The following is a 24,753-nucleotide window of genomic DNA, read 5'->3' as shown; positions in this document are numbered from 1 at the left end:
CATCATCTTTCAGCTTGGTTTTCTCTAGGAACGCGTTGAAGTTGAGGACTACGTTGGCCATTTGATCTACAAGACATATTGTAAATATTTTAGACTAAGTTCATGATAATTAAGTTCATCTAATCAAATTATTCAATGAACTCCCACTTAGATAGACATCCCTCCAGTAATCTAAGTATAACATGATCCGAGTTAACTAGGCCGTGTCCGATCATCACGTGAGACGGACTAGTCAACATCGGTGAACATCTTCATGTTGATCGTATCTTCTATACGACTCATGCTCGACCTTTCGGTCTTCTGTGTTCCGAGGCCATGTCTGTACATGCTAGGCTCGTCAAGTCAACCTAAGTGTTTGCATGTGTAAATCTGTCTTACACCCGTTGTATGTGAACGTTGGAATCTAACACCCGATCATCACGTGGTGCTTCGAAACAACGAACTGTCGCAACGGTGCACAGTTGGGGGGAACACTTTCTTGAAATTATTATGAGGGATCATCTTATTTACTACCGTCGTTCTAAGTAAACAAGATGCAGAAACATGATAAACATCACGTGCAATCAAATAATAATAGTGACATGATATGGCCAATATCACATAGCTCCTTTGATCTCCATCTTGGGGCTCCATGATCATCTTGTCACCGGCATGACACCATGATCTCGATCATCATGATCTCCATCATCGTGTCTCCATGAAGTTGCTCGCCAACTATTACTTCTACTACTATGGCTAACGCGTTTAGCAATAAAGTAAAGTAATTTACATGGCGTTTCTTGATGACACGCAGGTCATACAAAAAATAAAGACAACTCCTATGGCTCCTGCCGGTTGTCATACTCATCGACATGCAAGTCGTGATTCCTATTACAATAGCATGAACATCTCATACATCACATATATATCATTCATCATTCATCACAACTTTGGCCATATCATATCACAAAGCACTTGCTGCAAAACAAGTTAGACGTCCTCTAATTGTTGTTGCAAGTTTTACGTGGCTGAAATAGGGTTCTAGCAAGAACGTTTTCTTACCTACGTGAAAGCCACAACGTGATTTGTCAACTTCTATTTAACCTTCATAAGGACCCTTTTCATCGAATCCGCTCCAACTAAAGTGGGAGAGACAGACACCCGCCAACCACCTTATGCAACTTGTGCATGTTAGTCGGTGGAACCGGTCTCACGTAAGCGTACGTGTAAGGTTGGTCCGGGCCGCTTCATCCCAAAATACCGTTGAAGCAAGATAAGACTAGTAGCGGCAAGAAAGTTGACAACATCAGCGCCCACAACAAATTGTGTTCTACTCGTGCAAGAGAACTACGCATAGACCTAGCTCATGATGCCACTGATGGGGAACGTTGCAGAAAACAAAAATTTTTCCTACGGTTTCACCAAGATCCATCTTGGAGTTCATCTAGCAAGGAGTGATTGGATTGCATCTACATACCTTTGTAGATCACGCGTGGAAGCGTTCAAAGAACGGGGATGAGGAAGTCGTACTCGACGTGATCCAAATCACCGGAGATCCTAGCGCCGAACGGACGGCACCTCCGTGTTCAACACACGTACGGTCAGCGTACGTCTCCTCCTTCTTGATCCAGCAAGGGGGAAGGAGAGCTTGAGGAAGATGGCTCCAGCAGCAGCACGACGGCGTGGTGGTGGTGGAGCTGCAGTACTCCGGCAGGGCTTCGCCAAGCTCTATGGAGGAGGAGGAGGTGTTGGAGAGGGAGAGGGAGGCACCAAAGGCCAAGGTAAGAGGTCCTCCATCCCCCCCACTATATATAGGGGGGCCAAGGGGGGGGGGCTCCGGCCCTAGGAGATGCAATCTCCTAGGGGGGCGGCGGCCAAGGGGTGGGGGGCTTGCCCCCTAAGCAAGGGGGCGCCCCCCCTTTAGGGTTTCCCCCCACCCTAGGCGCATGGGCCCTAGGGGAAGTGGCGCCCCAGCCCACTTTGGGCTGGATCCCTTCCCACTTCAGCCCATGGGGCCCTCCGGGATAGGTGGCCCCACCCGGTGGACCCCCGGGACCCTTCCGGTGGTCCCGGTACAATACCGGTGACTCCGAAACTTGTCCCGATGGCCGAAATAGCACTTCCTATATATAATTCTGTACCTCCGTACCATTCTGGAACTCCTCGTGACGTCCGGGATCTCATCCGGGACTCTGAACAACATTCGGGTTACTGCATATACATATCCCTACAACCCTAACATCACCGAACCTTAAGTGTGTAGACCCTACGGGTTCGGGAGACATGTAGACATGACCGAGATTGCTCTCCGGTCAATAACCAACAGCGGGATCTGGATACCCATGTTGGCTCCCACATGCTCCTCGATGATCTCATCGTATGAACCATGATGTCGAGGATTCAAGCAACCCCGTATACAATTCCCTTCGTCAATCGGTATGTTACTTGCCCGAGATTCGATCGTCGGTATCCCAATACCTCGTTCAATCTTGTTACCGGCAAGTCACTTTACTCGTACCGTAATGCATGATCCCGTTACCAGACACTTGGTCACTTTGAGCTCATTATGATGATGCATTACCGAGTGGGCCCAGTGATACCTCTCCGTCATACGGAGTGACAAATCCCAGTCTTGATCCGTGTCAACCCAACAGACACTTTCGGAGATACCCATAGTATACCTTTATAGTCACCCAGTCACGTTGTGACGTTTGGTACACCCAAAGCACTCCTATGGTATCCGGGAGTTACACGATCTCATGGTCTAAGGAAAAGATACTTGACATTGGAAAACTCTAGCAAACGAACTATATGATCTTGTGCTATGTTTAGGATTGGGTCTTGTCCATCACATCATTCTCCTAATGATGTGATCTCGTTATCAATGACATCCAATGTCCATAGTCAGGAAACCATGACTATCTGTTGATCAACGAGCTAGTCAACTAGAGGCTTACTAGGGACATGTTGGTGTCTATTATTCACACATGTATTACGATTTCCGGATAACACAATTATAGCATGAATAAAGACAATTATCATGAACAAGGAAATATAATAATAATGCTTTTATTATTGCCTCTAGGGCATATTTCCAACAGTGTTTTTGGAACATATTCATACACCTTCAGTCCAGGAAGATCCTTTCACTGAAGAGCCCCCGCAACCAAAGAGCGCCGCTGATCCGACTGAAGTCGAAGTCCCGGCTGTGGTCGACTTGATCATGGAGGTTTTGGTCATCACCCCTGACTGTACAGTTCCGTACATCGCATACATCCTTAGGAAGGAACTCCCAAAGGACGAAGAAGAAGCCCGACAGATCATCCGCCGATCCAAAGCTTTTACTGTGATAAGAGAGTAGCTGTTCAGAGAAAGTGTAACTAGAGTCAGCCAGAAATGCATAACACCAGAGGAAGGTCGAGTGATCCTCAACGACATCCACTCGTGGACCTGTGGTCACCATGCGTCCTCTCGGACCATTGTGGCCAAAGCATACCGATCAGGATTTTATTGGCCTCGGGCAAATGAGATGGCACAAGAAATAGTCGACAAATGTGAAGGTTGCCAGTTTTATTCCAACATGTCTCACAAGCTTGCGTCAGCCCTGAAGACCATTCCACTCGTCTGACCCTTTGCTGTTTCGGGTTTGGACATGGTGGGACCTCTGAGAACGGGTAGGAGCGGCTTCACTCATGTACTCGTGGCAGTCGAAAAGTTCACCAAATGGATTGAAGCCAAACCTATCAAAAGTCTTGAAGCCAGTACCGCGGTCAGTTTCATCAGAGAATTAACATTCAGATATGGTGTCCCGCGCAGCATCATCACTGACAATGGGTCAAACTTCGATTCTGATGAGTTCAGAGCCTTCCGCGTTTCCCAAGGCACTCGGGTCGACTATGCTTCAGTCGCCCATCCCCAGTCGAATGGACAAGCTGAAAGAGCAAACGGATTGATTCTCAAAGGACCGAAACCCCGACTGATGCGTGATTTCAAGCACGCGATAGGCGCCTGGGTCGATGAACTTCCATCAGTGCTTTGGGGCTTGAGGACAACTCCTAATCGGTCGACTGGCCGAACTCCATTCTTCCTAGTCTATGGAGCTGAAGCTGTTCTTCCGAGTAACTTGCTTCACAACGCACCCAGAGTCGAGCTTTTCTCAGAAGATGAAGCAGAACAGGCTCGGCAAGACGCAGTTGATCTCCTAGAAGAGGAAAGAGAGATGGCCCTGATTCGGTCGACCATTTATCAGCAAGACATGCGTCGATTCCACACCAGAAACGTGAGGGGTCGAGCATTTCAAGAAGGAGACTTGGTCCTTCGAGTGGATCAGCAGAAACTACACAAACTCGCTCCTACTTGGAAAGGCCCCTTCATTATCACTAGAGTGCTCCACAACGGAGCATACCACTTATACAACATCGAGCACAAGAAAGACGAGCCACACGCTTGGAATGCGGAGATGCTCTGCCCGTTCTACACTTAAGCATTCAGACAGTTGAGATGTAATAAGAAATACACCTTAATTTGATTATCAAAGACACAGTTTTACAGTCTCCTAAGTGATTGTTGTTTCCTTTTTATATGTTCTAAATCCCCCAGTGGATGCCTTAGATGCGAATCCGTTCCGCCTAAGTTTGAAAAATCCTACCGAGTGGTGAGCAACCCTCTCACTCGGAGGCTTAGCTGCGAATCTGTTTCGCCTAAGTTTGAAAAATCCTACCGAGTGGTGAGCAAGCCTCTCACTCGGAGGCTTAGCTGCGAATCCATTTCGCCTAAGTTTAAAAAATCCTACCGAGTGGTGAGGAAGCCTCTCACTCGGGGGCTTAGCTGCAGTCGAGTACTCGCCTAAGTTTGAAAAATCCTACCGAGTGGTGAGCAACCCTCTCACTCGGGGGCTTAGATGCAGTCCAGTACTCGCCTAAGTTTAAACAAAAATCCTACCGAGTGGTGAGGAAGCCTCTCACTCGGGGGCTTAGCTGCAGTCCAGTACTCGCCTAAGTTCGAAAAATCCTACCGATTGGTGAGCAACCCTCTTAGTCGGAGGCTTAGCTGCAGTCCAGTACTCGCCTAAGTTTGAAAAATCCTACCGAGTGGTGAGCAACCCTCTCACTCGAGGGCTTAGCTCCAGTCCAGTACTTGCCTAAGTTCGAAAAATCCTACCGAGTGGTGAGCAAGCCTCTCACTCAGGGGCTTAGCTGCAGCCCAGTACTCGCCTAAGTTTAAAAAATCCTACCGAGTGGTGAGAAACCCTCTCACTCGGAGGCTTAGCTGCAGTCCAGTACTCGCCTAAGTTTGAAAAATCCTACCGAGTCGTGAGCAACCCTCTCACTCGGAGGCTTAGCTGCAGTCCAGTACTCGCCTAAGTTTGAAAAATCCTACCGAGTGGCGAGCAACCCTCTCACTCAGAGGCTTAGCTGCAGTCCAGTACTCGTCTAAGTTTAAAAACTCCTACCGAGTGGTGAGCAAGCCTCTCACTCGGGGGCTTAGCTGCAGTCTAGTACTCACCTAAGTTTGAAAAATCCTACCGAGTGGTGAGCAAGCCTCTCACTCGGGGGCTTAGCTGCAGTCCAGTACTCGCCTAAGTTCGAAAAATCCTACCAGGTGGTGAGCAAGCCTCTCACTCGGGGCTTAGATGCAGTCCAGTACTCGACTAAGTTTAAAAAATCCTACCGAGTGGTGAGAAACCTGTCGTGGCTCTAAGACTGATAGTATAATGGGGGTAGGTATGAGGGGGAAAGGTCCTATCTATGGCAAAGTTGTACACACGAGTTTTACGAGTTTAGGCCCTTCGCGGAGGAAGTAACAACCCTACGTCTCGGTGCCCTGAGGTAGTCAACTGGATTACGTATGTGTGTGTGTGTGTTTATAGAGGGTGCGAACCCTTGTCTCAATGGAGGGGGGTGGCTTATATAGAGTGCGGTAGGACCCCAGCCAACCCACGTTACAAGGGGTTTAAGGTACATAAAGAGGTAGCGTTACTGGTAATGCTAGCCTTAATGTCCTTAATGGCCTTAAAGATTACAGAGTGGACACTTGCCCGTTGTTCTTCTAGACGACTCCTGGTCTTCAAACAGGTCGAATGGATTCTTCCATGGTCGAATGATTGAGTGGTCAAGTGACCCAAAGAAGGAGGGGTCTCCGAGTGACTGGTAGGTCGAGTGGATTGCACTCGACACCTTTGTTGGGCCCTCCCTATTGTCTCTTGAGCTTATTTGCTTCTAAGACAGTGACCTTGGATATGACGTATAGGTCAGACCTATTACCCTACCCCAGGTCTATGTCGTCATCATTAGCCCCCGAATGGATTGTGGTCCGAGTGAAAAGAAAGTTGAAGTTGATCTTGCTTCGATCGGAACATTTATCAACTATTTATCTCTGAACGAAAGTCAGTGTTGGAACTTCGGCTTCGTTTCAGTCGCCTTGATCGATTCAGAAATTGTCGATTGGTTTTATAACGTCACCGTCGAGTGTTGTCTTCGACGCGAAATCTTTGGCGTGATTGCTACGGCGGATCCTGGATTTCACGGGATTTGAAAATTCGAGGGAAGCGCGTCGTGGCGAGCGGAGTGGATAAACAGGAATGTTTCGATTTCCGCGCCACCTTTTTCGCCACGTATCCCGCGTGCGACTGTTGAGGGATTTGACAGGATCACCCGGGCCCACGCGTCAGCCACTCAGAAGTGGGCCTTTAAAAGCAACGAGGCCGAGGCGTTTTGCACTGTGCACGTCCATTCTCCTTCCTCCTCCTCTTGGTCTCCCACCACATCTGGCTTCTCCACTCTCGACGCCGCCGCTCCGCCGCCATGGGGAAGGAAAAGGCAGTGGCGCTAGAACGCGCGAAGAAGGCGACAGGGGCAGTGAAAGGCAAGAAGACGAATCAGGGATCTTCGTCGCGCTCGGGGCTGCCGTCAGGTTGGATCCAGGGTGATTGGATTCGATCTTTGATTCGGCAGGAAGATTTGGATGAGCTGGCCGAGTCCGGATTGATCATCCACAAAGCTGCCCAGTTGCCAGAGGGGGAGACGGAACCGCAGCCGCGGTCGGGTGAGTGTGTTCTGCTAGCCACCCATGTCGACCGTGGTTTCTTGCTTCCTCCGCACCCTTTTTTCCGAGGTTTCTTGAATTTCTTCGGGGCACAACTCCATCATTTTACTCCCAACACCATCACATATATTGCTGCGTTTGTGTCCATGTGTGAGAATTTCTTAGGGTGTGGACCGCACTGGGGTCTTTTCAAGCATATTTTCACCATCCGATCCCAGACGGTGAAGAAAGCAAATTCGAATGACGAGAAAACCCACGTTATCCAGATGTGTGGGGGTTTGGGTATCCAGAAGAGGAAGAGGAATTATTTTCCTCCGATGACTCTTCCTGAGTTGGTCAGAGGCTGGCAATCTACCTGGTTCTACTGCAAGGATATCACGACTCCAGGCCAGTCAATTGGACTTCCTCATTTTTCTTTCGATCGTGTTCAAACTCCTTCCTCGTTGAAAGTGACCGCCGCGAAGAAGACGGAAACAGGCATGCTGGTCGAGAGGGTGGTCCAGCTAATCGACCAAGGCGTCACCGGCATGGATTTGTTGGAGGTGTTCCTCAGTCGGCGCATTCAACCGCTCCAGGCCCGTGACCACTCCATGTGGATGCACTCCGGCGTTGGCGACACCACTCGGGTTCATCCAGAGGAGGTGCCGGTCGAAATAGTGGCCCAATGGCTGACGAGCATCACCGGAAACAAGGACAACCCCAGGGGCGCCAGGAGAGTCGACCCTTTCAGCAACAACAACCGGCCAGACAAGGTTTGGCCGATTTGACTGATTGCATTTGGATGCGTTTTCCGACTTTTTGTTAATCCGACTGATTTCCACTCGACTTCTTGTCTTGTAGATTTACACAGAGATGTACTCAATGCCCAATGGTGAACAAGCTCTGGAGTAGGACCATGAGGGCTAGGACAGCGCGGAGGAGAGTGGTGTATGGGAGTCACCAGACGACGATGATGAAGATGAGAGCGACGAGTTAGACGACGAGGAGGTAGTCGACTCACTGCCTCATTCAGAACGTCGATCCAAGCAACACCATGATCCCGTGGGCAGGCGCGGTAAGGCTGTGGCCTCGAGTGTTCCATCTCAAAAGCGCGCTCGGTCTTCGACTCCAGAGCTGGCTGAGAAAGTCACCAAGCAACCCAAAATCAATCCCTCGAAGGCCCGGAGGACCTTGCCTAAGATCAAGATGGATGTTCCTGTTGCTTCTGGGTAAACATTCTTCCCGTGTTCCTTTGCTTCGACCGATTCCCCTGTCCTGACCAAGTGGATGATGAACTTTTCCAGCCCGGCCTCTGCCGCGACTGATATGGATATCGACAAGGTCCAAGACGATGAGGAAACCTGACGCAGCTACCTCCTAAGCCAGTAAGTCCGCCCGACTCGAATTTACTCGATCGACTGGACTGTTCGTCAGTTGTCTCTCTGATATTTCTTGTTTGTTGCAGCTCCACGAGATGTTGTTGTGCTTCCGGACGATGAAGAAGAAGTGCCTCTGAGGGAAAGGAGGAGGAGGGACCACAGACTGAGCTGGAAAGCACCCGAGGTTCAGGTTCCCCAGTCGACACTGATGCCTGGGACGGCGGTCGAGTGATCCGCAGATCCGGCTCGCACCAACGTCACTTTCGCTATCCCACTGTCGACTGACTGTCCATTAGGGTCAGCTGCTCGGACCCCTGCTGCTCCAGTACAACTCCACGCATCAGACCCAACGGGTGCTTCGACTGCTCTGCCATCATCGCTTTTCACTGTGTACCAAACTCCAGACGACCCACCGAGTGCCGCCAAGGAAGCTCTTCTTCAGTTGAATCTTGTGGTGGGACAGATGAAAGTGGTGCATGAGGCCAGTCAGGCGGCCTTCAATGCCGGCGCTACTCTGTAGACCAATGTCCAGGTTAGTTGATTTCCGACTGATATTACTTCTCATCCACCCACTGGGGTTTGTCTTCCCTAAAGTTGTATAGGTCTTCCACTTGAGTCGAATTGGATTGAGTCGATTGAATTTTTGAACTAGTGGGGGCACGCTGAGTGCACCCACTGGGTGTAGTCCCCGAGACCATAGTTGACTGCGGGCAGTCGACTGTGGTCCGAGAATCTAAATTTTCTCACTCAGCCTGGGCGGGTCATGCCGAGTGAAAATATGAACCAGTGGGGGCATGCTAAGTGCACCCACTGGGTGTAGTCCCCGAGATCGTGGTGGACTGCGGGAAGTCGACTATGGCCTGAGAACAACTGTCTTCGCTTCTTTCTCTTTTTTTGACTCGACCAGGGCAGACTATGCCGAGTGATGAATCCAACCACTGGGGGCACGCTAAGTGCACCCACTGGGTGTAGTCCCCAAGACTACCGTTGAATGTTTGATTCGGCGGTAGTCTTAGAGTAACTTTCACTGTGATGCTCTTTTGTTTCTGTCGACTGATATGTCTTATATATTGACTACAAAAATCTTGTGATCTTGGGGCTCAACTTTCTACACCGAACAAGCAGAAAATCAGCCTGAACCTTGATTTGGAACTGGCCAATAAGAATCTCAAGACTGCTCGTGACGAAGTAGCTGCCATGGGAGGTAACCAATCGTCAACTGTCCATCTTACGACTAGCACTTTTCCTTTCCATTTTTTTGAACCGAGTGATTCCACTCGAGCAGATGTACATAGTGAAAACCGTCAACTCCAAGCTCATCTGAAGAATGCTATTTATTTAGAGAAAATGATGTAGGCTCTAGAGAGGAAGGATCTGGATCTTGCTGCCGCACAGAAGGAGGCGCGATAGAAAACATCACTTGCTGACAAGAAGCTTGCTTCGGTCGGCAAGTTAGAAGAAGAGAACTCCAAACTGAAGACTGCTGTCTTAGACGCCAATCAGGAGGTCAAGCGACTGAAGAAAGACAAGGACGAGATTGGGAGCCTCAAAGCCAAGAAGGGTGAGTTGGAGTCTTATTTGGGCCAAATTGCTGCACAATTGGTCTTAAAGCTTGAAGTTACTAATGTTCGACTGACTTGTTATGGTCGACTGACAGGTCTTATTATATTGTCGACTCACCATTTATCTGACTGTGCAGAGATTTGCCAGGACTTTGAAGCAGAAACTGAGCGGGTCGAGACGGGTCTCGACGCCATAAATTGCCCAGTCAAAGATGACGTCGCAATGAATGTGCTGCGGTTGGAATCTCGCATGGACAACACAGTTGCTTATCTTGCCCGCCTGAAGGCGGCAATGACCCGGGTTGATGCTCAACTCTGGCCTCAAGAGGAACTGTCTCAAGACCCCGAGTCTTTGATGGCCCGACTGAATCAAATACCTGAGCGAGTGCAAGAATGGAAGAAGTCGTCCGCTCGCTGCGGCGCTGATGTCGCCCTATCCCTGGTCCGAGTGCACTGCAAGGATGTCAAAGAAGACAAGCTGGCAGAGCTCAAGGTTGCTAACACAAAAAGGCACACTTTCCAGTCCTTCATGGACACTTTCCTTGACACCACCACTCGCATCGCAGACAACATAGACCTTGACAGTTTCTGCGACCCAGCCAGTCCTTCTCCCGGCGAGTGATCAAAAAACATTATGGTCCACCTTTATTTGCCTCGGGATGCTGAGTGATTATGTAATCGTTAAACTTCTTCGGGCTTGATGCTCGAGTACTTTTGATCCATGGACCGGAACCTTAGGATTTATCTGAACTTGGTTTATTTCTGAATATGCTTGTGTTTGCCTTCGAGTGGAACTTGTTCTTCACTCGGAATATTCTTTGTACTTGATATGTATTTCTGAGGAAGATGTCCCAGTCGACCTGCACTTCGTCGTCCTTGCGGATGAGGATGGAGCGCATGTTGTATTTGTGACATAGCTCCAAGGAGAAGGTTGCAGTCGACCAGCACCTCATCGTCCTTGCGGATGGGGATGGAGCGCACATTATATTTGTGGCACAGCTCCGAAGAGAAGGTTGCAGTCGACCTGCACCTCATCGTCCTTGCAGATGAGGATGGAGCACACATTGTATTTGTGGCGCAGCTCCGAGGAGAAGGTTGCAGTCGACCTGCACCTCATCGTCCTTGCGTATGGGGATGTGATTCAAACTTAGGCGAGTACTGGACTGCAGCTAAGCCCCCGAGTGTGAGGGTTGCTTATCACTCGGTAGGATTTTTTCAAACTTAGGCGAGCACCGGGCTGCAGCTAAGCCCCCGAGTGTGAGGGTTGCTCACCACTCGGTAGGATTTTTCAAACTTAGGCAAGCACTGGGCTGCAGCTAAGCCCCCGAGTGTGAGGGTTACTCACCACTCAGTAGGATTTCTCAAACTTAGGCGAGTACTTGACTACAGCTAAGCCTCCGAGTGGGAGGGTTTCTCACCGCTCGGTAGGATTTTCCAAACTTAGGCGAGTACTGGACTGCAGCTGATCCTCCGAGTGAGAGGGTTGCTCACCACCCGGTAGGATTTTTTTAAACTTAGGCGAGTACTGGACTACAGCTAAGCCTCCGAGTGAGAGGGTTGCTCACCACTCGGTAGGATTTTTCGAACTTAGGCGAGTACTGGACTGCAGCTAAGCCTCTGAGTGAGAGGGTTGCTCACCACTCGGTAGGATTTTTTAAACTTAGGTGAGTACTGGATTGCAGCTAAGCCTCCGAGTGAGAGGGTTGCTCACCACTCGGTAGGATTTTTCGAACTTAGGCGAGTACTGGACTGCAGCTAAGCCTCCGAGTGAGAGACTTGCTCATCACTCGGTAGGATTTTTTAAACTTAGGCGAGTACTGGGCTGCAGCTAAGCCATCGAGTGAGAGGCTTGCTCACCACACGGTAGGATTTTTTAAACTTAGGCGAGTACTGGACTGGAGCTAAGCCTCCGAGTGAGAGGCTTGCTGACCACTCGGTAGGATTTTTCAAACTTAGGCGAGTACTGGACTGTAGGTAAGCCCCCGAGTGAGAGGCTTGCTAACCACTCGGTAGGATTTTTCAAACTTAGGCGAGTACTGGACTGCATCTAAGCCCTCGTGTGACGCCCCGAGACCATAGCGCCAGGTGTCTTCCAGTTATTCGTTGTTGTTGCCTTGTCATTTGCTTGCATGTCGCATCTTGCCATGTCATCATGTGCATTGCATCATCATGTTGTTAAAAACTTGCATCCGTCTGGGTTCGCCCAGTTCCATCTGTTGTCCGTTTTGAGCCCAGACACACTCGCACACGCCCCGCGGCACATCCGAAATATTATTTTATAAGTGGCGAGAAATTTTTTCTCGGAATGGGATGAAAGTTGCCATGCGGTGTTGATATGTTTTCAGTAGACCGTCTGTCAAGTTTCGTCGCATTCGGAGCTCGTTTGTTAGCCCAACCGTTAAACTTATAGCGGCATTATAGTCGGTTTATTCGTCGGACGTTTTAGTCCCCGAAACTGCCGCCGGGCCTCCCCTTCTCTTCTCTCTCTTTTCTGAGCCCATCAAACCCCTCACCTTCGTTGACCATTCCGAGACCAACCGGGCTTTCAATTCCCTCTTGTTAAACCATCTAATCCCTCTTTACACAGTGCATCCACCCTCGCGCGCCCGTGTCGAAAACTGTCCCGAACCTGACCCGGACGGTTGTCACCGATGGGTCCGGATCATCCCCAAACATCCCTAAAATATCTGCGATTATTTGTTTGGACTCCCAAAGCATTTTATTCCGAACCGTCTGATTACGATCGGAGGGACCTAGATAACCCCAACCCTTATCTCCTACCTATATAATCATTGTAACCCTAGACCTAGATGTCCCATCCATCCCTCTCTGCCGCCGCCACCCACTCACCATCTTCATCGGGATCCTCCTAGATCCATCCACTCCACCCAGCCGACACGTCCACCTCCCTCGTTTTCAGCACATGCCAATCTCCTCCTCCTTCCAATCAAACCAACCAAGTCGCGCCGCTCTAATCCTGCAGGAGCCTGAGCTCCTCTGCCCAACAGCGCCCGATCTCCCCTCATCACCGAGCTCCACTCGAACCCCCTCCTGCTCTGCTTTGTCCTCCTCATCGAGCCCAACAGGAGAGGGGCTCCTCCATGCCGTGCTCCTCACCGAGCCCTGCCTCGTCGCCGGAGAGGATCTCCTGCAGGACCTCCGGCCTCCTCCCACGTTCAGCCGATGCAGCACCCGAGGGCCTCCACCAGCTCACCGCCGCAAGTTCCACCACGATCCGGAGCCACCAGGACCCCGTCGCCACGCCTACTGCCGCCTGCATCGAGCGTGGGGACGAGCTCCTCCTCGGCCAGTCGCGTCGTCCTCTTGACCCCGACCTCTGCACGCCAGCCTCAAGCTCGACCTCGCCTCATCGCCCGACGACCAGCGCCGCTACCGTCGGCCACCACCAAGAGAGCACCACGCCATGGCTGCGCCCCACCGAAGCTTGAAGCTTTGTAGCCGCCATGCCCAACACCTCCGAGGGAGCTCCTTGCAGCCTTCCGTCCCTGCCGACGTCCCCGGCATCGTCAACCGCCGCCTTGTCGCCGGTCTTCGCCGCCCCGCCGCCTGCGAGCCCGTGCCCAGCGCGCACGTTCGAACCTCCTCTATTTCCCGCTCGCCCTCACGTGACCGCATCGACCTCCCCTGCTCCGTTCGTCGCTCTCAGCCAGATCCGGCGATTCCCTGCACCCCGGCCTCGTCCCTGGCTCCAGGTCACCGCACGACCCCACCGGAGTCCACCAGCGCCGGCGACCTCCGCCTCCTTGTGCCCCTGCTGTCGCCACTGCTCTGCTCCCCGTCGAGCAGAGGACAAGCGCTTCGATCGCCCGCTTGGGCCAGAACCGCGCCAAGGCCCAGCCAACCCATCTTCTCCTCTGGGACCAATGTGAGCAGTCGCCCAGACCCTCCTCTCTGTTGGGCCAGCCAGTTTTGGCCCAACGCATGTTTTTTTCCTGAACAATTTTGCTAATTATCCAAAGAACCGCCATTTTTGCAGAAAACCCCTCATAGTTCATGCATATAATAACTTAATAACCATGCATCATATATAAAAACTTTAAACATGTAAACTGCTTAGAATTTTGTCTAGTTTCATAATATGCCACTTTCATCCATGTTTGAAATGTTAAAAATGTTGTTTGATTTAATTTGCTTAAATGCCATGATTAAAATGATTTATTTCATAACTAAATAACCGTAGCTCCAAATTTAATAAACTTTATATGTAAATGGGGTAGAAAAATGACTAGTTTAACATGGTGCACTGTTCTTGCATGTTTAACAACTCTAAAATTGGGTTTAGGGAAGAACAATACCAAATCCATAAATTGCACATGGGGATTTTCCAGAATTGTAGTTTGTTGTTCCGGCCTCATTTAAACTTGTCTAGATAGGTAGTTTTCATATGCTTCACCCCTTGCCATGTTTAATAACATTTAATTTTGTTGAGTACAAAAATGGGAGAGAACTAAATAAGTCATGTGGTGTTTCATCAATATGCAACTTGTTGCATATTGAGCTTCACTTAATTTGTAGTATTGTTTGTGCACTTTGCCATGCCATGCATAATTAAACTGGACATGCATCATACTTGGTTGTTCATATTGCCATTGTTTATGTGATGGTTGTTTACTATGTTGTTTGCTTCTTTTTGGGTTGTTTCTCTTGTTAGATTTGGTTTCGGAGTTGTGAGGATCCGTTCGACTATGCCCGTTTGTCTTCTTCATAGACTCATTCTTCTTCCTTGCGGGATCTCAGGCAAGATGACCATACCCTCGAAATCACTTCTATCTTTGCTTGCTAGTTGTTCGCTCTATCGCTATGCCGCGCTACCTACCACTTGCTATATCAGGCCTCCCATATTGCCATGTCAATCCTCTAACCCACCTTTCCTAGAAAATCGTTGTTTGGTTATGTTACCGCTTTGCTCAGCCCCTCTTATAGCGTTGTTAGTTGCAGGTGAAGCTGAAGTTTGTTCCATGTTGGAACATGGATATGTTGGGATATCACAATATCTCTTATTTTAATTAATGCATCTATATAATTGGTAAAGGGTGGAAGGCTCGGCCTTATGCCTGATGTTTTGTTTCACTCTTACCGCCCTAGTTTCAATCATACCGGTGTTATGTTCCTTGATTTTGTGTTCCTTACGCGGTTGGGTATTATGGGAACCCCTTAACAGTTCGCTTTGAATAAGACTCCTCCAGCAAGGCCCAACCTTGGTTTTACCATTTGCCCCACCACCACCTATACTTTTCCCTTGGGAGTCATGCTCCCGAGGGTCATCTTTATTTTAACCCCCCGGGCTAGTGCTTCTCTAAGTGTTGGTCCCAACTAGAGACCCTTGCAGTGCCACCTCGGGGAAACTTGAGGGATGGTTTTTGTTGTACGGATTCATCATCCGGTGTGCCCGGAGAACGAGATATGTGCAGCTCCTATCGGAATTTGTCGGCACATTCGTGCGGCTTTTGTCGGATTTCGGGTTCCGGCAGACCCTTGAGGTTCGAACACTAGGGTGCGCGCGGAGATTTCGCCTCCTACCTACCTGCACCCCTCCGCCTCGCTAAGATCTAAGAGATGGAAAGGACAACACGAATGACACAGGGTTTATACTGGTTCGGGCCACCGTTGTGGTGTAATACCCTACTCCAGTGTGTGGCATGGTGGATTGCCTGTTGGGCTGATGATGATGAACAATACAAGGAAGAACAGCCTCGCGAGGGTCTGCTCTTGGCTGGGGCGATGAACTGCTGGGAGGAGTTCAGTCACCCTTCTCCCTCCTTCGTTCTGTGGGTGGCTGGTCCTATTTATAGAGGCCCTGGTCCTCTTCCCAAATATCGAGCGGGAAAGGAGCCGATAATGGCGGGCTAATTTGAAGGGGGACAGCTAGTACCAGCTATCCTGACAAAAGTAGTCTTCGCCTGCACAAAGCTCCGGTGGTGACGACGTCTTAGGCTCCACGATGACCTCCGTCTTGCAGTCCTCCTGGTCTTGGTCTTGTTGCACCGACATGGCAACCTTTGCCTGATGCCTCGGTACTCCGCGGCTGCGCTTGCTCCCTTTGCACCAAAGAGGAAAGGAGGACGCTACATGGGCTGGCACCCGCCTGGCGCCTTTGGTCGTCATGGCTTGTGTGACGGGCACCTCGTGAGGTACCCCACCTTGATCTCTCCGCCTCCTCGCGAGCCAGCCTGATGAGGCCGTGCCCGAGGAAGCTCCGCGTCGTCCGCCCCGCGAGGCTTGGCCCCTCGCGAGGGTCTTTGGTCTGTGTTTGTGAAGATGGGCCGTGTTGGGCCCCCCTTTGAGCCACGCCGCAGGCCGCAGGCAGGCAAGTCTGGGGACCCCCGTTCCCAGAACGCCGATAGTAGCACCCGGGCCCAAGGCGCGCCTGAACTTGGCCGTGCAGGGAGGCGGAAGGGCAAGAGCGAAGAGCCGCGGGCCCTAACAGCCTGCGGCCTTGGGCACCGTGTGGCGGTTGATTGGACATGGGCGTCTCCACTTCCCCATGGCGCCTCGGCAACTGCACGGATTGGACAAGTCCCTGCACGCAAAGCGGGTCATGATTACCTGCGATCGTGGAGGTCGACGGTTGGCCTTCGCTGGCCATAAGTACGGAACGGCGCGCGCCCTTCCAGTTCATCCCCCCTTGCTTCTCCTTCTTCTTCATGGCCCCCTCGAGGAGGTTCTCGGCCGCAAAGAAGGGGAAGGCTCACCAGGTTGAGCCTGCCTCTCCCCCGCCCAAGCGCGGCCGAGGGCGCCCTCGCAAACATCCTGTGGCCACCACGACAGCTCCCCGGGGCCGTGGAGACGATTTCCAGCGCGGCGACGGGCGGATCGCCGCAGTCGGGGGGCGCGCTCCGGTTGCGCGTCCCCCTAGGCCGCGGTTTCGCGCTGCAGAGGTGCTGCCAGAGTTCGTCGTGTGGTCGGCGGAGCCGACTAGCACCCGACTTCCGCTTCCTCGCTTCCTCCTCGGCGAGCTCCCGGCCGGCGCTCTGGGCGGCCTCTGGCTTCAGGCCGACGACTGCTGCAGCCGGGCCTCGTGGGCTTCACTGGAGGTCTCCGCAGCCGGGAGCCTGGCCCTGGCCCGCGGTTGGCAGACGTTTGCCCACGCGCGTGGCCTGAGCCGTCGTTGCACCCTGCAGTTCAAGTTTGACGGTGATGCCACCCTCTACGTGAGGGTGTTTGGGGAAGATGGTCGCCGCGCAGGGTGCTGCCCTGAGGACGACGACCGCGGCCGGGAACCCAGCTCCGGTGACGATGGAGAAGACAGCGCTCGGGGTTCCCCAAGCTTCTCCGGTTCTTCTTCAGGCGGCGACTCTTCCAGCGGTGGCCGCGGTCAGCCTCCACGCCGTCGCATCTGCTTGGGGGGTGGTAGCGTGTCCGCCCGCCGTCGCGCCCTGGTGAAGCGCGAGAGGAGTCTGCCTGAGTCCCGGAGGCAGCTCGAGTCTTCCCTGCAGGCCGGTGTGAGGTGAGCTGCGCCTGATCTGTTCTTTCTTTTCCTTTTTTTCCTTCGTAAAAAAGACAGTAGTGTGGAGCCCCGCGGGGGCGTGTTTGGGTTATTGCTGTTAATCATCGTTTTGCTTCCGTTATCGTGCCTTCCGGCTACTTCCCCGCGTGTGGATAGTTCCTGGCCCCAGCCGTGGGGGGGGGGCAACCGACCCAGGCCCTGTGTTCATGTCGCAATGCCCGTGGGGCACAGACTGGAGGGGTGCTCCTGTAATGGACCCAGGTCGCGAACCCTTTGAACAACTAGGACGGGAACACTCGTGAGGGCGCTCGGCAGTCCCCCCCTCGCGAGGCCTTGCATAACAGAAATCGAGGCAGGAGAGTGAAAAGTCGAAGAACCACAAGCCAAAGACGGCAACAACTTCAATAAAACTTCGAATGAGAAGGAACAAGCCAATTGCGGAAAGCAAATGAAAACCCGCGTCCGGCACCTAATCTAGTCTTCGACGTCTTCTCACCAGCGTGGAGCTAAGTGCTGCCACCGGGCATGGGAGGGAGCCCCAGGGCCTGAGGCCGGCGCTCCTGAGACTCCGGGGCGTGTACAGCCCAAACTCATTATTACGTGAGAGTGTCACGGGCGACGAGCTTCACAGGCGTTGGCCTTCTTCACAGGCTCCGGGCCTTTTCCAAAACGTGACAGCTTCACAGGCATTCGCCTTCTTCACAGGCTCTGGGCCTTTTCCGAAAGGCGACAGCTTCACAGGCATTCGCCTTCTTCACAGGCTCTAGGCCTTTTCCAAAACGCGACAGCTTCACAGGCATTCGCCTTCTTCACAGGCTCTGGGCCTTTTCCAAAACGCGACAGCTTCACAGGCATTCACCTTCTTCACAGGCTCTGGGCCTTTTTAGGGGTAGAACCTCCGGAGGTGCTGGATGTTCCATGCGTTCTGGACCGGCACCCCCTCCCGAGTGTCCAAGCGCGCGGAGCCGGGCCTGGAAACATGAACAACTTTGAACGGGCCCTCCCACATGGGAGAGAGCTTGTGCAGCCCCTCCCTGGAGAGAACCCGCCTGAGCACGAGGTCTCCTACCTCGAGAGTTCTAGGGCGGATGTTGCGGCAGTGATATCGCCGCAGTGCCTGTTGGTACCTCGCCGCTCGCAGCGCGGCTTCTCGGCGACGTTCCTCCCCTAGCACGATGTCCATCCCCCGCATGGCGTCCTGCTGCGCCTCGTCGAACACCAGGACCCGCGCGGAGCGACGTCTGACCTCGTGAGGGAGGACCGCTTCGGCTCCGTAGACCAGGAAGAACGGGGTCTCTCTAGTCGGCTTGGTCGCGGTTGTGTGGATGGACCACAATACGGACTGAAGCTCCTCGTACCAACCTCTGCCGCAGGCCTCCAGCTTCTTCTTGAACGTCCTAGTCTTGAGGCCCCTCAGGACCTCTGCGTTGGCTCTCTCGGCCTGGCCGTTGCTTCGGGGGTGCACCACCGAAGCGTAGCATATTTGCGTTCCAAGATTAGCACAGTATGTTTTGAAGAGGTTACTTGTGAACTACGAACCGTTGTCCGTGATGATGCAGTTCGGCACCCCGAACTGGCTCACAATGCCCTTGATGAACTTGACCGCGGAACCCGTGGGAATGGTGCGGACAGCCTCTACTTCAGCCCACTTGGTGAACTTGTCCACGGCGACGTAGAGGTAGCGGTAGCCCCCAGGCGCCCGAGGAAATGGGCCCAAGATGTCCATCCCCCAGACTGCGAACGGCCATAAAAGGGCTATAGTCTGCAGGCCTCCTGCTGGCTGATGGATCTGCTTGGCGTGGAACTGGCAGGCCACACAAGCTTTCACTAGTTCGACGGCATCGTTGAGTGCGGTGGGCCAATAAAACCCACTGCAGAACGCCTTGCCGACGAGGGTGAGTGATGATGAATGATGTCCACAGTCTCCGCCGTGTATATCTTCCAGCAGTTCCTTCCCTTGCTCCCTGGAGATGCAGCGCAGGGACACATTGTTTGGTCGCTTCCGGTAGAGCTCTCCATCCTTGATGCAGTATGCCGTGGCCTGGCGTGCCACTCGCTCCTCTTCCTCCTCCTTCTCCGGAAGGGTCCCTTGTGTTAAGTAACTCCGGAGCTCCGTGATCCAGCATCTCTCCTGAGGTTCCATCATCAGGAGCAGGCGTGCTCCTGAGGCCGGGCCACAGGCCGGAGCTCCTGAGGCAGTGGCTGGGGGAGCTCCTCCCATGGCTGAGCCGTGTTTGACAATGACGGCAGGGCTGAGGTCTTGAAGAGCCGCTCCTCGAAAACGCCAGGCTCCTGAGGTAACCGCCTGGACGCCCGTTTGGCGATGTCGTCGGCCTCCTGATTGGTGCCACGGGGCACATGCTGCAACTCCAACCCCGAGAAGTACTTCTCCATCCCGCGGACCTCCGCAAGGTAGGCTTCCATGTGCTCATCTTTCGGCTCGTACACCTTGTTGGAGAAATTGACAAGGAGCTGCGAATCGCCCTTGATGGTGAGGCGTTTCACCCCCAGGGCAGCTGCGGCCTTCAAGCCCGCTATTAAACCTTCATACTCTGCTATGTTGTTGGAAACCTTTTCACCTCGCTGGAAACAGAGCTGCACAGCGTAGTAGAGCTTGTCCTGAGTGGGCGATATAAGCACCGCCCTAGCCCCTATGCCATGCCTGGAGAACGCCCCATCAAAATACTTGACCCAGCCTTCTGGCACCTCGCTTCCCGGGGAGAGGGACCGATCCTCGCCGGCCTTGAGGCCTGGTGCCTCCGTCCATTCTGCCACAAAATCCGCCAACGCTGCTCCCTTGATGACTCTGGTCATGCTGAATTCGAGCTAAAATGCTTGCAGTTCTATGTTCCACTCAGCGACCCTTCCAGCTGAGTTAGGGCTCCTGAGAACTCTCTCCAGGGGCTATGACAAGACGACCTTGATGGGGTGACCCTGAAAATAGTGCCACAGCTTGCGCGAGGCCACCAGTAGCGCGAGGAGGAGTTTTTGAGGCATGGGGTACCGCGCCCTCGCATCCCACAACACCGTGCTAACGAAGTACACCGGGTGCTCAACGAGGTTGGGTGCGTCAGTGCTGGCGGCTCCCTTCGAAGACCGTGGCGCCTCTTGAGGCGATGAGGCCTCCTGAGGCTGGCCATCTGGGAGAGGGGCCTCTTCCGCCTCCAGCGCACTCCTCTACGGCGGCTGATCCTCCTCAGCTGCGGTGGCGGATCCTGTGGGCCTTCCTTGTTCCTGTTTTGCCTTGTCCCGGGCTGCTGCTGTGGTTCTGATTCGACGCTCCTCTCTAACCGCCACCAGGGCCGCGCTGGCGGAGTAGGGAGTGGCAGCGAGGTAAAGCACCAGGGGCTCTTGAGGGCGCGGAGCCACCATGACCGGCGGGCTGGTCAGGTATCTCTTGAGATCCTGGAACGCCTTGTCGGCCTCTTCAGTCCACTCCAAGGGCCCCTGTTTCTTCATTAGCTGGAAGAAGGGCAGCGCTCGTTCCCCCAACTTGTAGATGAAGCGCCCTAGCGCGGTCACGGCCCAGTGAGCTTCTGCGTTTCTCTGAGGGTCTTTGGCGGGCTCATGTCTTCCACCGCCGTGACCTTTTCCGGGTTAGCCTCGATGCCTCGGTGGGATACGAGGAAACCCAAGAGCTTGCCCGAGGGGACTCCGAACACACACTTCTCTGGATTGAGCCGTAGGTTCACTGCGTTGAGGCTCGCGAAGGTTTCCTCCAGGTCTTGTATCAGGGTCCTGGCCTCCCGAGACTTTACCACAATGTCATCGACGTAAGCTTCAACATTCTTCCCGAGCTGCGGGCCCAAGGTGATGTGCATCAGCCGCTGAAAGGTCGCCCCTGTGTTACGCAGCCCGAATGGCATGCATGTGTAGCAGTACACCCCACACGGGGTTAGGAAGGCTGTCTTTTCGACGTCTTCTACCGCAATCTTGATCTGGTGATACCTAGAGAAGGCATCCAAGAAGCATAGCAGGTCGCATTCCGTGGTGGAATCGACGATCTGGTCGATGCGGGGGAGCGGGAACGGATCTTGCGGGCATGCTTTGTTGAGGTTGGTGAAGTCGACACACATGCGCTCTTTCCCTCCCTTCTTTGGCACAACGACAGGGTTGGCCAACCAATCCGGGTATCGGACCTCGCGAATGACCCCAGCGGCTTCTAATTTGCGGGTCTCTTGGACGATGAAGGCCTGCTTCTCTGTGGACTGCCGCCTGGCCTTCTGCTTCACAGGGCGCACGTTGGGGCACACGTTGAGGTGATGCTCGATTACTCTCCTAGGGATCCCTGCCAACTGATCAGGCTCCCAAGCGAATACCTTCTTGTTTGCGCGCAGGAACCCTACCAGGGCCTCCTCCTACTCGGGTTCGAGGTTGGCGCCTATGGTGAAAGTGGCGTTGGTGGACCGGTCCTCATCGACGGGTATCTGCTTGGTTTCTGCCTTGTCTTGGGTGAACAATTGTTTCTTCTTGGCGGGTGCAGCCCCCTTGGGCTCGGGGGTCTCCAAGCCGGCGGGCTGTGCCAATGCCGCCGTCTTGAAGGCAAGCTTGAGTACCCGCAACGCGTCTCCGGTGTCCCCGTGCACGGTGAGGACACCGCTGCTCCCGGGCATCTTCATGAGGTTGTACGCCGGGTGCGTCGCGGCCATGAACTGGGCCAGCGCTGGGTAGCCGAGGATGGCGTTGTAGGGGAGGCTGATGGGGGCGATGTCGAAGTCGACCAGCTTCGTGCGGAAGTTGTTGTAGGTGCCGAAGGTTACTGGGAGCCGGATCTGTCCCAAGGAGCTGGATGATCCGCCCCCAACGCCTGAGAAGGGCCGGCTGGGTTGCAGCCGTTCCAGGGGTACGCAGAGGAGGTTGAAGGCCTCGACCGAGAGCACGCTGAGGCTCGCACTACCATCGATCAGAGTTCTGGTGACGGCCACCTGGCAGATGGTGGGGGTGCACAGCATGGGGAGCGCACCCGAGCAGGCCGAGTTGGAGGGGTGGTCCTCCGAACTGTAGGTCAGGCCGGCCTTGGACGCCGCCCGGTCCGGGAGAGCCCCCTGCCGCGTGGAAGTGGCGCTGACCTAGCGGATGAACGGCTTGATGTGGTTACTTGTAGGCAGCGCCTGCGAGCCGCCCAGGAGGGCTGCGATGACTGGAGGTGTTGGTGTAGCGCGATGGGCGGGGAAGAGGCTGCGGGGCTCTTCCCAAGAGGCCACGGATGTTGCCACCAGGTGGAGCAGCCATGGGCGCGGAGCGCCGGTGAGGGCCATGGGGAGCCAGTTGGCCATGACCCTATCATCACCTCCAGCTTCAAGGGGGGGGGCTCCTCGCTCGCCGGCAAGAAGGCCAGCGGATCTGTCGCGCCGCCGTAGTGCGGCGGCGTCGTTGGCCTGAACTTGTCGGGCCACCGTACCCGTTGCAGGGCTAGGGCCAGGGCTCGGAGCCCCCTGGCCCCCGTGCTGGCGCCGGTGGCTGGAGCGGGCGACGCGCTACTCATCGCGGGGCAGGCCTGGCGGTGGCGGAAGAGAAAACTCCGGCGCACCCCTACCTGGCGCGCCAAATGTCGGATTTCGGGTTCCCACAGACCCTTGAGGTTTGAACACTGGGGTGCGCGCGGAGATTTCGCCTCCTACCTACCTGCACCCCTCCGCCTCGCTAAGATCTAAGCGATGGAAAGGACAACACGAATGACACAGGGTTTATACTGGTTCGGGCCACCGTTGTGGTGTAATACCCTACTCCAGTGTGTGGCATGGTGGATTGCCTCTTGGGCTGATGATGATGAACAATACAAGGAAGAACAGCCTCGCGAGGGTCTGCTCTTGGCTGGGGCGATGAACTACTGGGAGGAGTTCAGTCACCCTTCTCTCTCTCTCCTTCCTTCTCTTTTCCTTCTCTCGTCTTTTTTCTCTTCCCTCGTCCCTCTCTCCTCTTGTTCTGTGGGTAGTTAGTCCTATTTATAGAGGCCCTGGTCCTCTTCCCAAATATCGAGCGGGAAGGGAGCCAACAATGGCGGGCTAATTTGAAGGGGGACAGCTAGTACCAGCTATCCTGACAAAAGTAGTCTTCGCCTGCACAAAGCTCTGGTGGTGACGCCGTCTTGGGCTCCACAATGACCTCCGTCTTGCAGTCCTCCTGGTCTTGGTCTTGTTGCACCAAAATGGCAACCTTTGCCTGATGCCTCGGTACTCCGCGGCTGCGCTTGCTCCCTTTGCACCAAAGAGGAAAGGAGGACGCTGCGCGGGCTGGCACCCGCCTGGCGCCTTTGGTCGTCATGGCTTGCGTCACGGGCACCTCGTGAGGTACCCCGCCTTGATCCCTTCGCCTCCTCGCGAGCCAGCCTGATGAGGCCGTGCCTGAGGAAGCTCCGCGTCGTCCGCCCTGCGAGGCTTGGCCTCTCGCGAGGGTCTTGGGTCTGTGTTGGTGAAGATGGGCCGTGCTGGCCCCCCCTTTGAGCCATGCCGCAGGCCGCAGGCAGGCAAGTCTGGGGACCCCCATTCCTCGAACACCGACAGTAGCCCCCCAGGACCAAGGTGCGCCCGGACTTGGCCATGCAGGGAGGCGGAAGGGCAAGAGCGAAGCGCCGCAGGCCCTAACAGCCTGCGGCCTTGGGTGCCGCGTGGCGGTTGATTGGACGTGAGTGCCTTAGCAACCGTGCGAGTTGATAAAGGAGCGGCATCTGCCTAGGCTTTGCCTTTTGCTTTCTCCGGTTGCTGCTCAGATCCCCTTTCTTGTGCCTCTCCTTCCTTCCTCCAAAGTTTCCAGATCTACTCCGACCGCGTGACCTAGGAAGCCATGGCGCCTCGTCAGCCCCCGGCCGTAGCTTGGTACTTGTCTGCCCTAGACTCGCCGAACGTGTCGGAGGCGAGCCTTGCCCGGTTGCGCCGGATGGCGGCGGCGCGGGGCATCAACGGGGCGAAGGTGTTCAAGGCCGGCTCCGCCACCCCTGAGGGTCAAGGGAGCACCTTCTATCCATTCTTCGTAAGTGCCATTGCTGCTGGCCTGGTGCCTCCCTTCTCCGAGTTCTTCTTCTCTGTCCTCCGCCATTACAAGCTACAGGCTCTGCATCTCCACCCCAACTCTGTCCTTCTCCTGGCAATCTTCTCCTATTACTGCGAGGCTCACGTAGGGGTGCAGCCCTCAGTGGCCTTGCAGCGCCACTACTTCTACCTCCGGACCTCTCGCGGTCCTGCTTCCGCGTGTGCGAGCTTCATCGCGTACGGCGGCGCCATTGCCATCTCGAACCCCGGGAAAAGGATTGAGGGCTTCAGGAGCAAGTGGGTCTTGGCGGATGCTGGGCGCATTCACCCTCGGCTGATCTTGCCCACGGAGCAGCCCACGAGCTCCAGCGATT

The sequence above is a fragment of the Triticum urartu genome, chromosome 4A (assembly GCF_056163025.1).
Source record: "Triticum urartu cultivar PI428250 chromosome 4A, HENAU_Tu73, whole genome shotgun sequence".
In the NCBI taxonomy this organism is placed as follows: Eukaryota; Viridiplantae; Streptophyta; class Magnoliopsida; order Poales; family Poaceae; genus Triticum; species Triticum urartu.
Note: the sequence above shows the minus strand (reverse complement) of the source record.